At 42.2% G+C, this 14,156-nt stretch overlaps 1 non-coding gene across 1 annotated transcript; it reads right to left on the bottom strand.

Annotated features, from left to right (window-relative positions):
- Positions 1 to 4,362: 4,362 nt before the first annotated feature.
- Positions 4,363 to 4,466, bottom strand: LOC130938130 (small nucleolar RNA R71). The gene has a single exon (XR_009069308.1). It is a non-coding gene; the product is annotated as a small nucleolar RNA R71 (small nucleolar RNA).
- Positions 4,467 to 14,156: the final 9,690 nt, after the last annotated feature.

Here is a 14,156-nt window from a genome sequence, read left to right on the forward strand (position 1 = left end):
AAGGCAAAAGCTTCCACCTCCGAGTCATGGGAGATGGAAAGATTGATCTCAAGGGTGCATCAAGACCACTTCTATGAAGTTGTGGCCTTGAAGAAGGTGATCCCCGAGGTCCCTTTTTCACTCAAAAAGGGTGAATATCCGGAAATCCGACATGAGATCCGAAGAAGAGGTTGGGAAATTCTTACCAACCCCATTCAACAAGTCGGAATCTTGATGGTTCAAGAGTTCTATGCCAATGCATGGATCACCAAGAACCATGATCAAAGTGTGAACCCGAATCCAAAGAATTATCTTACTATGGTTAGGGGGAAATACTTGGATTTTAGTCCGGAAAATGTAAGGTTGGCATTCAACTTGCCTATGATGCAAGGAGATGAACATCCTTACACTAGAAGGGTCAACTTTGATCAAAGGTTGGACCAAGTCCTCACAGTCATATGTGAAGAGGGCGCACAATGGAAGAGAGATTCAAGAGGGAAGCCGATTCAATTGAGAAGGCATGACCTCAAGCCCGTGGCTAGAGGATGGTTGGAGTTTATCCAACGCTCAGTCATTCCCACTAGCAACCGGTCCGAAGTTACTCTAGACCGGGCCATCATGATTCATAGCATCATGATTGGAGAAGAAGTGGAAGTTCATGAGGTTATAGCCCAAGAACTCTATAAGGTGGCGGACAAGTCCTCTACCTTAGCAAGGTTAGCCTTCCCTCATCTCATTTGTCACCTCTGTTATTCAGTTGGAGTTGACATAGAGGGAGACATCCACATTGATGAGGATAAGCCCATCACTAAGAAGAGGATGGAGCACACAAGAGACCCCACTCATCATGAGATCCCTGAGATGCCTCAAGGGATGCACTTTCCTCCACAAAACTATTGGGAGCAACTGAACACCTCCCTAGGAGAACTGAGTTCCAACATGGGACAACTAAGGGTGGAGCATCAAGAACACTCCATCATCCTCCATGAAATTAGAGAAGATCAAAGAATCATGAGAGAGGAGCAACAAAGACAAGGAAGAGACATTGAGGAGCTCAAGCACTCCATAGGATCTTCAAGAGGAAGAAAGAGCCGCCATCACTAAGGTGGACCCGTTCTTTAATCTCCTTGTTCTTTATTTTCTGTTTTTCGAAATTTTCATGCTTATGTTTGGCTATGTTTGTGTCTTGTGATCATTAGTGTCTTAGTGTCTATGCCTTAAAGTTATGAATTTTCTATGAATCCATCACCTTTCTTAAATAAACAAATGTTCTTAAATTGAAAAAGATAAGAATTGCATGAATTCTGAATTTTATAACAGTTTAATTATTTTGATGTGGTGGCATTACTTTTGTCTTCTGAATGTATGCTTAAACAGTGCATATGTCTTTTGAATTTTTGGTTCATGAATGTTGGCTCTTGAAAGAATGATGAAAAAGGAGACATGTTACTGAGGATCTGAAAAATCATTAAAAAATGATTCTTGAAGCAAGAAAAAGCAGTGAATACAAAAAAAAAAAGAGAAAGCAAGCGAAAAAAAAAACCGAAAAGAAGAAAGAAAAAGAAAGAATAAAGTTGTGATCCAAGGCAAAAAGAGTGTGCTTAAGAACCCTGGACACCTCTAGTTGGGGACTTTAGCAAAGCTGAGTCACAATCTGAAAAGGTTCACCCAATTATGTGTCTGTGGCATGTATGTATCCGGTGGTAATACTGGAAGACAGAGTGCTTTGGGCCACGGCCAAGACTCAATAAGTAGCTGTGTTCAAGAATCATCATACTTAACTAGGAGAATCAATAACACTATCTGGATTCTGAGTTCCTAAAGAAGCCAATCATTCTGAATTTCAAAGGATAGAGTGAGATGCCAAAACTGTTCAGAGGCAAAAAGCTAAAAGCCCCGCTCATCTAATTAATGCTGATCTTCATAGATGTTTTTAGAGTTCATTGCATATTCTCTTCTTTTTATCTTATTTGATTTTCAGTTGCTTGAGGACAAGCAACAATTTAAGTTTGGTGTTGTGATGAGCGGATAATTTGTACCCTTTTTGGCATTGTTTTTAGTATGTTTTTAGTAATTTGAGCTGAGTTTTTAGTATATTTTTATTAGTTTTTAGTTAAAATTCACTTTTCTGGACTTTACTATGAGTTTGTGTATTTTTCTGTGATTTCAGGTATTTTCTGGCTGAAATTGAGGGACCTGAGCAAAAATCTGATCCAGAGACTGAAAAGGACTGCAGATGCTGTTGGATTCTGACCTCCCTGCACTCGAAGTGGATTTTCTGGAGCTACAGAAGCCCAATTGGCGCGCTCTCAATGGCGTTGGAAAGTAGACATCCTGGGCTTTCCAGCAATATATGATAGTCCATACTTTGCCCAAGATTTGATGGCCCAAACCGGCGTTCAAAGTCACCCTCAGAAATTCCAGCGTTAAACGCCGGAACTGGCACCTAAATGGGAGTTAAACGCCCAAACTGGCATAAAAGCTGGCGTTTAACTCCAAGAAGAGTCTCTACACGAAAAATGCTTCATTGCTCAGCCCAAGCACACACCAAGTGGGCCCGGAAGTGGATTTTTATGTCATTTACTCATCTCTGTACACCCTAGGCTACTAGTTTTCTATATATAGGACCTTTTACTATTGTATTTTCATCTTCGGACATCTAGTTCTTAGATCTTTGGGAGGCTGGCCTCACGGCCATGCCTAGACCTTGTTCTTATGTATTTTCAACGGTGGAGTTTCTACACACCATAGATTAAGGTGTGGAGCTCTGCTGTACCTCGAGTATTAATGCAATTACTATTGTTCTTCTATTCAATTCCGCTTGTTCTTTGTCCAAGATATCACTTGTTCTTCAACTTGATGAATGTGATGATCCGTGACACTCATCATCATTCTCACCTATGAACAAGGTGACTGACAACCACTTTTGTTCTACAAGCAACCAAGGCTCTAGTGAATATCTCTTGGATTCCTGATACACGATGCATGGTTGATCGCCTGACAACCGAGTGCTCGCCTGACAAACGAGCCAGCCATTCCGTGAGATCAGAGTCTTCGTGGTATAGGCAAGAACTGATGGCGGCATTCAAGAGAATCCGGAAGGTCTAACCTTGTCTGTGGTATTCTGAGTAGGATTCAATGATTGAATGACTGTGACGTGCTTCAAACTCCTAGCAGGCAGGGCGTTAGTGACAGACGCAAAAGAATCAATGGATTCTATTCCGGCCTGACCGAGAACCGACAGCTAATTAGCCATATGCTGTGACAGAGCATAGGAACATTTTCACTGAGAGGATGGGAGGTAGCCACTGACAACGGTGAAACCCTTGCATAAGCTTGCCATGGAAAGGAGTAAGAAGGATTGGATGAAGACAGTAGGAAAGCAGAGAGACGGAAGGGAAGGCATCTTCATACGCTTATCTGAAGCTCCTACCAATGAATTACATAAGTACCTCTATCTTTATATTTATGCTTTATTCGTATATCACCATACCCATTTGAGTCTGCCTAACTAAGATTTACAAGGTGACCATAGCTTGCTTCATACCAACAATCTCCGTGGGATCGACCTTTACTCGCGTAAGGTTTATTACTTGGACGACCCAGTGCACTTGCTGGTTAGTTGTGCAAAGTTGTGTAGTGATCACAATTTCGCGCACCAAGCTTCAAACTCCTGAAGGCTGGGCGTGATGACAAACGCAAAAGAATCAAGGGATTCTACTCCAACCTGATTGAGAACCGACAGATGATTAGCCGTGCTGTGACAGAGCATTTGGACCATTTTCACTGAGAGGATGGGATGTAGCTATCAACAAGGGTGATGCCTCCAGACGATTAGCTGTGCAATGACAGCGCATAGGACCATTTTTCCGAGAGGATTAAAAGTAGCCATTGATGATGGTGATGCCCTACATACAGCTTGCCATGGAAAGGAGTAAGAAGGATTGGATGAAAGCAATAAGAAAGTAGAGATTCGAAAGGATTCTAGCATCTCCACATGCCTATCTGAAATTCCCACTATTGATTTACATAAGTATTTCTATCCCTTTTTATTTTCTATTTATTATTAATTTTCGAAACCCATAACCATTTAATCTGCCTAACTGAGATTTACAAGGTGACCATAGCTTGCTTCATACCAACAATCTCTGTGGGATCAACCCTTACTCACGTAAGGTATTACTTGGATGACCCAGTACACTTGCTGGTTAAGTTGAACGGAGTTGTGTCCAGACATAGCCAAGAGCCATAATAATGATTCCATACAATAACAAAGAGTACTACATTGATGTGATCACAATTTCGTCCACCAATAGCCTGGACTCCTGGGATAAGCTGGTCACGGCCTTCTTGGATAAATTTTTTTCTCCTCAAAAGTCGAGCAAGCTTAGAGTGGATGTTCAGACCTTCAAGCAAAAAGATGGTGAATCCCTCTATGAAGCTTGGGAAAGATACAAGCAGATGACCAAAAAGTGTCCTTCTAACATGTTTTCAGAATGGACCATATTAGATATATTCTACTATGGTCTATCTGAGTTTTCCAAAATGTCATTGGACCATTCTACAGGTGGATCCATTCACTTAAAGAAAACGCCCGCAGAAACTCAAGAACTTATTGACATGGTTGCAAATAACCAATTCATGTACACTTCTGAGAGGAATTCCGTGAATAATGGGACGCCTCAGAGGAAGGGAGTTCTTGAAATTGATGCTCTGAATGCCATATTAGCTCAGAACAAAGTCTTGACTCAACAAGTCAACATGATTTCTCAAAGTCTGAATGGATGGCAAAATGCATCCAACAGTACTAAAGAGGCAGTTTCTGAAGAAGCTTATGATCCTGAGAACCCTGCAATAACAGAGGTAAATTACATAGGTGAACCTTATGGAAACACCTATAATTCATCATGGAGAAATCCTCCAAATTTCTCATGGAAGGATCAGCAAAAGCCTCAACAAGGGTATAATAATGGTGGAAGAAACAGGCTAAGCAATAACAAGCCTTTTCCATCATCTTCTCAGCAACAGACAGAGAATTCTGAGCAAAGCCCCTCTAATTTAGCAAATTTAGTCTCTGATCTGTCTAAGGCCACTTTAAGTTTCATGAGTGAAACAAGGTCCTCCATCAAAAATTTGGAGGCACAAGTGGGCCAGCTAAGTAAGAAAGTCACTGAAACTCCTCCCAGTATTCTCCCAAGCAATACAGAAGAAAATCCAAAAGGAGAGTGCAAGGCCATTGATGTAATCAATATGGCCGAATGCACAAGGGAGGAGATGGACGAAAATCCTAGTGAGGAAGACCTCCTGGGACGTCTCTCAAACAAGAAGGAGTTCCCTATTGAGGACCTAAGGGAATCTGAGGCTCATATAGAGACCATAGAGATTCCACTAAATCTCCTTCTGCCATTCATGAGCTCTGAAGACTATTCTTCCTCAGAAGAGGATGAAGATGTGACTGGAGAGCAAGTTGCTCAATATCTAGGAGCCATCATGAAGCTGAACGCCAAGTTGTTTGGTAATGAGACTTGGGAAGGTGAACCTCCCTTGCTCATTAGTGAACTAGATACATGGGTTTCGAAAACTTTACCTCAAAAGAGACAAGATCCTGGTAAATTCTTAATACCCTGTACCATAGGCACCATGACCTTTAACAAGGCCCTGTGTGATCTAGGGTCAGGCATAAACCTTATGCCACTCTCTATAATGGAGAAACTGGGGATCATTGAGGTACAGCATGCCTTATTCTCATTACAATTGGCAGACAAGTCAGTAAGACAAGCTTATGGATTAGTAGAGGACGTGTTGGTAAAGGTTAAAGGCCTTTACATTCCTGCTGATTTCATAATCTTAGACACTAGGAAGGAGGAGGATGAATGCATTATCCTTGGAAGACCTTTTCTAGCCACAGCAGAAGCTGTGATAGATGTTAACAGAGGAGAATTAGTCATTCAATTGAATGGGGACTACCTTGTATTTAAGGCACACGGCTATCCTTCTGTAACAAGGGAGAGTAAGCATGCAGAGCTTCTCTCAGTACAGAGTCAAACAGAGCCCCCACAGTCAAACTCTAAGTTTGGTATTAGGAGGCCACAACCAAACTCTAAATTTGGTGTTGAAATCCCCACAACCAAACTCTAAGTTTGGTGTTGGGAGTTCACAACATTGACCTGATCACCTTTGTGGCTCCAAGAGAGCCCACTGTCAAGCTAGTGACATTAAAGGAGCGCTTATTGGGAGGCAACCCAATTTTTATTTATCTAATTTTATTTTTATTTAATTGTTATTTTGTGTTTTAGTAGGTTCATGATCATGTGGAGTCACGAAAAAAATATTAAAATTAAAAACAGAATCAAAAATAGCAGAAGAAAAATCACACCCTAGAGGAAGGACTTACTGGCATTTAAACGCCAGTAAGGAGCATCTGGCTGGCGTTTAACGCCAGAACAGAGCATGGATCTGGCGCTGAATGCCAGAAACAAGCAACATCCTGGCGTTTGAACGCCAAGAATATGCCCTGAGGAAAGTTGGTGCTGAACGCCAGTAACAAGCATGGAACTGGCGTTCAACGCCAGAAACATTCTGCACATGGGCGTTGAACGCCCAGAACATGCATCACTTCAGCGTTTAAACGCCAGAATGGTATGCTAAGGCATTTTACATGCCTAATTGGTGCAGGGATGTAAATCCTTGACACCTCAGAATCTGTGAACCCTACAGGATCATCTCAGGATCTGTGGACCCCACAGAATCCCCACCTAACCTCCTAATAATCCTATAATCCACTATTCCCCATAAACCCCATCTACCTTCAAAATTCAAATTTCTTTCCCACCCAAACCCACCCTAAATAGGCCGAACCTACTCCCTCTCCCCTCACTATATAAACCCCTCCATTCTCCTTAATTTTCACACAACACAACCCCCTCTTCTACACCTTGGCCGAATACACCTCCCCTACTCTCCTCCATATTTTCTCTTCTTCTTCTTCTTTTCTTTCTTCTCTTGCTCAAGGGTGAGCAATATTTTAAGTTTGGTGTGGTAAAAGCATAAGCTTTTTGTTTCTCCATTACCATTAATGGCACCTAAGGCCGGAGAAACCTCTAGAAAAGGAAAAGGGAAGACAAAAGCTTCCACCTCCGAGTCATGGGAGATGGAAAGATTCATCTCCAAAGCCCATCAAGACCACTTCTATGATGTTGTGGCCAAGAAAAAGGTGATCCCTGAGGTCCCTTTCAAGCTCAAGAAAAATGAGTATCCGGAGATCCGACATGAGATCCAAAGAAGAGGTTGGAAAGTTCTAACCAACCCCATTCAACAAGTCAGAATCTTAATGGTTCAAGAGTTCTATGCCAATGCATGGATCACTAGGAACCATGATCAAAGTGTGAACCCGAATCCAAAGAATTATCTTACAATGGTTCGGGGGAAATACTTAGATTTTAGTCCGGAAAATGTGAGGTTGGCATTTAACTTGCCCATGATGCAAGGAGATGAACGCCCCTACATTAGAAGGGTCAACTTTGATGAAAGGTTGGCCTAAGTCCTTATTGACATATGTGTGGAAGGAGCTCAATGGAAAAGAGACTCCAAAGGCAAGCCAATTCAACTGAGAAGACTGGACCTCAAGCATGTGGCTAGAGGATGGTTAGAGTTCATCCAACGCTCCATCATCCCCACTAGCAACCGATCCGAAGTTACTGTGGATCAGGCCATCATGATTCATAGCATCATGATTGGAGAGAAAGTAGAAGTTCATGAGGTTATCTCTCTTGAATTCTACAAAATAGCCGAAAAGTCCTCCACCACGGCAAGGCTAGCTTTTCCTCATCTTATTTGCCATCTATGTTACTCAGTGGTGTGCGAAATTGTGATCACTACTTTTCACAACTCAAATAATCCCTAGTAATGGCCCCAAGAACTTGGTGCTCAATACCATGGCATAAACACAACTTTGCACAACTAACCAGCAAGTGCACTGGGTCGTCCAAGTAATAAACCTTACGCGAGTAAGGGTCGATCCCACGGAGATTGTTGGTATGAAGCAAGCTATGGTCACCTTATAAATCTTAGTCAGGCAGACTCAAATGGGTATAGTGATATACGAATAAAGCATAAAGATAAAGATAGAGGTACTTATGTAATTCATTGGTAGGAACTTCAGATAAGCGTATGAAGATGCCTTCCCTTCCGTCTCTCTGCTTTCCTACTGTCTTCATCCAATCCTTCTTACTCCTTTCCATGGCAAGCTTATGTAGGGTTTCACCGTTGTCAGTGGCTACCTCCCATCCTCTCAGTGAAAACGTTCCTATGCTCTGTCACAGCAAAGGCTAATCAGCTGTCGGTTCTCGGTCAGGCCGGAATAGAATCCAGTGATTCTTTTGCGTCTGTCACTAACGCCCTGCCTGCTAGGAGTTTGAAGCACGTCACAGTCATTCAATCATTGAATCCTACTCAGAATACCACAGACAAGGTTTAGACCTTCCGGATTCTCTTGAATGCCGCCATCTGTTCTCGCCTATACCACGAAGACTCTGATCTCACGGAATGGCTGGCTCGTTTGTCAGGCAAGCACTCGGTTGTCAGGCGATCAACCATGCATCGTGTATCAGGAATCTAAGAGATATTCACTAGAGTCTTGGTTGCTTGTAGAACAAAAGTGGTTGTCAGTCACCTTGTTCATAGGTGAGAATGATGATGAGTGTCACGGGTCATCACATTCATCAAATTGAAGAACAAGTGATATCTTGGACAAAGAACAAGCGGAATTGAATAGAAGAACAATAGTAATTGCATTAATACTCGAGGTACAGCAGAGCTCCACACCTTAATCTATGGTGTGTAGAAACTCCACCGTTGAAAATACATAAGAACAAGGTCTAGGCATGGGCGAATGGCCAGCCTCCCAAAGAGGGTTCAATCATCAAAGCATGATCGAAAAGATTCCCAATACAATAGCAAAAGGTCCTACTTATAGAAAACTAGTGGCCTAAGGTTTACAGAGATGAGTAAATGACATAAAAATCCACTTCCGGGCCCACTTGGTGTGTGCTTGGGCTGAGCAATAAAGCAATTTCGTGTAGAGACTCTTCTTGGAGTTAAACGCCAGCTTTTATGCCAGTTTGGGCGTTTAACTCCCAGTTAGGTGCCAGTTCCGGCGTTTAACGCTGGAATTCCTAAGGGTGACTTTGAACGCCGGTTTGGGCCATCAAATCTTGGACAAAGTATGGACTATCATATATTGCTGGAAAGCCCAGGATGTCTACTTTCCAACGCCGTTGAGAGCGCGCCAATTGGGCTTCTGTAGCTCCAGAAAATCCACTTCGAGTGCAGGGAGGTCAGAATCCAACAGCATCTGCAGTCCTTTTCAGTCTCTGAATCAGATTTTTGCTCAGGTCCCTCAATTTCAGCCAGAAAATATCTGAAATCACAGAAAAACACACAAACTCATAGTAAAGTCCAGAAAAGTGAATTTTAACTAAAAACTAATAAAAATATACTAAAAACTAACTAGATCATACTAAAAACATACTAAAAACAATGCCAAAAAGCGTACAAATTATCCGCTCATCACAACACCAAACTTAAATTGTTGCTTGTCCCCAAGCAACTAAAAATCAAATAGGATAAAAAGAAGAGAATATGCAATGAATTCCAAAAACATCTATGAAGATCAGTATTAATTAGATGAGCGGGGCTTTTAGCTTTTTGCCTCTGAACAGTTTTGGCATCTCACTCTATCCTTTGCAACTCAAAATGATTGGCTTCTTTAGGAACTCAGAATCCAGATAGTGTTATTGATTCTCCTAGTTAAGTATGATGATTCTTGAACACAGCTACTTTATGAGTCTTGGCCGTGGCCCAAAGCACTCTGTCTTCCAGTATTACCACCGGATACATACATGCCACAGACACATAATTGGGTGAACCTTTTCAGATTGTGACTCAGCTTTGCTAGAGTCCCCAACTAGAGGTGTCCAGGGTTCTTAAGCACACTCTTTTTGCCTTGGATCACAACTCTATTCTTTCTTTTTCTTTCTTTGTCTCTTTTTTTCGTTTTTTTTTTCGCCTCTTTTTTTTTTGTATTCACTGCTTTTTCTTGCTTTAAGAATCATTTTTAATGATTTTTCAGATCCTCAGTAACATGTCTCCTTTTTCATCATTCTTTCAAGAGCCAACATTCATGAACCACAAATTCAAAAGACATATGCACTGTTTAAGCATACATTCAGAGGACAAAAGTAATGCCACCACATCAAAATAATTAAACTGTTATAAAATTCAAAATTCATGCAATTCTTTTTCTTTTTCAATTAAGAACATTTTTTATTTAAGAAAGGTGATGGATTCATAGGATATTCATAACTTTAAGGCATAGACACTAAGACACTAATGATCACAAGACACAAACATGGATAAACATAAGCATTAATTTTCGAAAAACAGAAAATAAAGAACAAGGAAATTAAAGAACGGGTCCACCTTAGTGATGGCGGCTCTTTCTTCCTCTTGAAGATCCTATGGAGTGCTTGAGCTCCTCAATGTCTCTTCCTTGTCTTTGTTGCTCCTCTCTCATGATCCTTTGATCTTCTCTAATTTCATGGAGGATGATGGAGTGTTCTTGATGCTCCACCCTTAGTTGTCCCATGTTGGAACTCAGTTCTCCTAGGGAGGCGTTCAGTTGCTCCCAATAGTTTTGTGGAGGAAAGTGCATCTCTTGAGGCATCTCAGGGACCTCATGATGAGAGGGGTCTCTTGTGTGCTCCATCCTTTTCTTAGTGATGGGCTTATCCTCATCAATGGGGATGTCTCCCTCTATGTCAACTCCAACAGAATAACAGAGGTGACAAATGAGATGAGGAAAGGCTAACCTTGCTAAGGTAGAGGACTTGTCTGCCACTTATAGAGTTCTTGGGCTATAACCTCATGAACTTCCACTTCTTCTCCAATCATGATGCTATGAATCATGATGGCCCGGTCTAGAGTAACTTCGGACCGGTTGCTAGTGGGAATGATTGAGCGTTGGATAAACTCTAACCATCCTCTAGCCACAGGTTTGAGGTCATGCCTTCTCAATTGAACCGGCTTTCCTCTTGAATCTCTCTTCCATTGGGCGCCCTCTTCACAAATGTCAGTGAGGACTTGGTCCAACCTTTGATCAAAGTTGACCCTTCTAGTGTAAGGATGTTCATCTCCTTGCATCATGGGCAAATTGAATGCCAACCTTACACTTTCCGAACTAAAATCCAAGTATTTCCCCCGAACCATAGTAAGATAATTCTTTGGATCCGGGTTCACACTTTGATCATGGTTCTTGGTGATCCATGCATTGGCATAGAACTCTTGAACCATCAAGATTCCGACTTGTTGAATGGGGTTGGTAAGGACTTCCCAACCTCTTCTTTGGATCTCATGTCGGATCTCCGGATATTCACCCTTTTTGAGTGAAAAAGGGACCTCGGGGATCACCTTCTTCAAGGCCACAACTTCATAGAAGTGGTCTTGATGCACCCTTGAGATGAATCTCTCCATCTCCCATGACTCGGAGGTGGAAGCTTTTGCCTTCCCTTTCCTCTTTCTAGAGGTTTCTCCGGCCTTGGATGCCATAAATGGTTATGGAAAAACGAAAAAGCAACGCTTTTACCACACCAAACTTAAAAGGTTTGCTTGTCCTCGAGCAAAAGAAGAAAGAAGAGAGTAGAAGAAGAAGAAATGAGGAAGAAGGGAATGGCTTTTGTGTTCGGCCAAAGAGGGGGAGAAGTGGTGTTTAGGTTGTGTGAAAATGAAGGGGTGAAGAAGGGTTTATATAGGGGAGGGGGAGGGTAAGGTTCGGTCAAGTGAGGGTGGGTTTGGGTGGGAAAGTGGTTTGAATTTGAATGGTGAGGTAGGTGGGGTTTTATGAAGGATGGATGTGAGTGGTGAAGAGGAAGATGGGATTTGATAGGTGAAGGGTTTTTGGGGAAGAGGTATTGAGGTGATTGGTGAATGAGTGAAGAAGAGAGAGAGTGGTGGGGTTGGTGGGGATCCTGTGGGGTCCACAGATCCTGTGGTGTCAAGGAAAAGTCATCCCTGCACCAAATGGCAAGCAAAATCACGTTTTGGGCCAATTCTGGCGTTAAACGCCGGGCTGGTGCCCATTTCTGGCGTTTAACGCCAGGTTCTTGCCCTTTTCTGGCGTTTAACGCCAGTCTGGTGCCCCTTTCTGGCGTTAAACGCCCAGAATGGTGCCAGACTGGGCGTTAAACGCCCAACTGCTACTCTTACTGGCGTTTAAACGCCAGTAAGTTCTTCCTCCAGGGTGTGCTGTTTTTCTTCCTGTTTTTCATTCTGTTTTTGCTTTTTCAATTGCTTTTGTGACTTCTCATGATCATCAACCTACAAAATAAAATAAAATAACAAAAGAAAATATATAAAATATAACATTGGGTTGCCTCCCAACAAGCGCTTCTTTAATGTCAGTAGCTTGACAGATGGCTCTCATGGAGCCTCAGAAATGCTCAGAGCTATGTGGGAACCTCCCAACACCAAACTTAGAGTTTGAATGTGGGGGTTCAACACCAAACTTAGAGTTTGGTTGTGGCCTCCCAACACCAAACTTAGAGTTTGACTGTGGGGGCTCTGTTTGACTCTGATTTGAGAGAAGCTCTTCATGCTTCCTCTCCATGGTGACAGAGGGATATCCTTGAGCCTTAAACACAAGGGATTCTTCATTCACTTGAATGATCAGTTCGCCTCTATCAACATCAATCACAGCCTTTGCTGTGGCTAGGAAGGGTCTGCCAAGGATGATGGTTTCATCCATGCACTTCCCAGTCTCTAGGACTATGAAATCAGCAGGGATGTAATGGTCTTCAATCTTCACCAAAACATCCTCTACAAGTCCATGAGCTTGTTTTCTTGAGTTGTCTGCCATCTCTAATGAGATTCTTGCAGCTTGTACCTCAAAGATCCCTAGCTTCTCTATTACAGAGAGAGGCATGAGGTTTACACTTGACCCTAAGTCACACAGAGCCTTCTTGAAGGTCATGGTGCCTAAGGTACAAGGTATTGAAAACTTCCCAGGATCTTGTCTCTTTTGAGGTAATTTTTGCCTAGGTAAGTCATTCAGTTCTTTGGTGAGCAAAGGAGGTTCATTCTCCCAAGTCTCATTTCCAAATAACTTGTCATTTAGCTTCATGATTGCTCCAAGGTATTTAGCAACTTGCTCTTCAGTGACATACTCATTCTCTTCAGAGGAAGAATACTCATCAGAGCTCATGAAAGGCAGAAGTAAGTCCAATGGAATCTCTATGGTCTCATTTTGAGCCTCAGATTCCCATGGTTCCTCATTAGGGAACTCATTGGAGGTCAGTGCACGCCCATTGAGGTCTTCCTCAGTGGCGTTCACTTCCTCTCCTTCCTCTCCAAATTCGGCCATGTTGATGGCCTTGCACTCTCCTTTTGGATTTTCTTCTGTATTGCTTGGGAGAGTGCTAAGAGGGAGTTCAGTAACTTTCTTGCTCAGCTGTCCCACTTGTGCCTCCAAATTCCTAATGGAGGACCTTGTTTCAGTCATGAAACTTTGGGTGGTTTTGATTAGATCAGAGACCATAGTTACTAAGTCAGAGGGGTTCTGCTTAGAATTCTCTGTCTGTTGCTGAGAAGATGATGGAAAAGGCTTGCCATTGCTAAACCTGTTTCTTCCACCACTATTGTTGTTGAAACCTTGTTGAGGTCTCTCTTGATTCTTCCATGAGAAATTTGGATGATTTCTCCATGAAGAATTATAGGTGTTTCCATAGGGTTCTCCTAGGTAATTCACCTCTTCCATTGAAGGGTTCTCAGGATCATATGCTTCTTCTTCAGATGAAGCATCCTTAGTACTGCTTGGTGCATTTTGCATTCCAGACAGACTTTGAGAAATCAAATTGACTTGTTGAGTCAATATCTTGTTCTGAGCCAGAATGGCATTCAGAGCATCAATCTCAAGAACTCCTTTCTTCTGATTAGTCCCATTGTTCACAGGATCCCTTTCAGAAGTGTACATGAATTGGTTATTTGCAACCATTTCAATTAGCTCTTGAGCTTCTGTAGGCGTCTTCTTCAAATGAAGAGATCCTCCAGCAGAGCTATCCAAAGACATCTTGGATAGTTCAGAGAGACCATCATAGAAAATACCTATGATGCTCTATTCAGAAAGC

This window comes from Arachis stenosperma, chromosome 6 (genome assembly GCF_014773155.1).
Source record: "Arachis stenosperma cultivar V10309 chromosome 6, arast.V10309.gnm1.PFL2, whole genome shotgun sequence".
Classification (NCBI taxonomy): domain Eukaryota; kingdom Viridiplantae; phylum Streptophyta; class Magnoliopsida; order Fabales; family Fabaceae; genus Arachis; species Arachis stenosperma.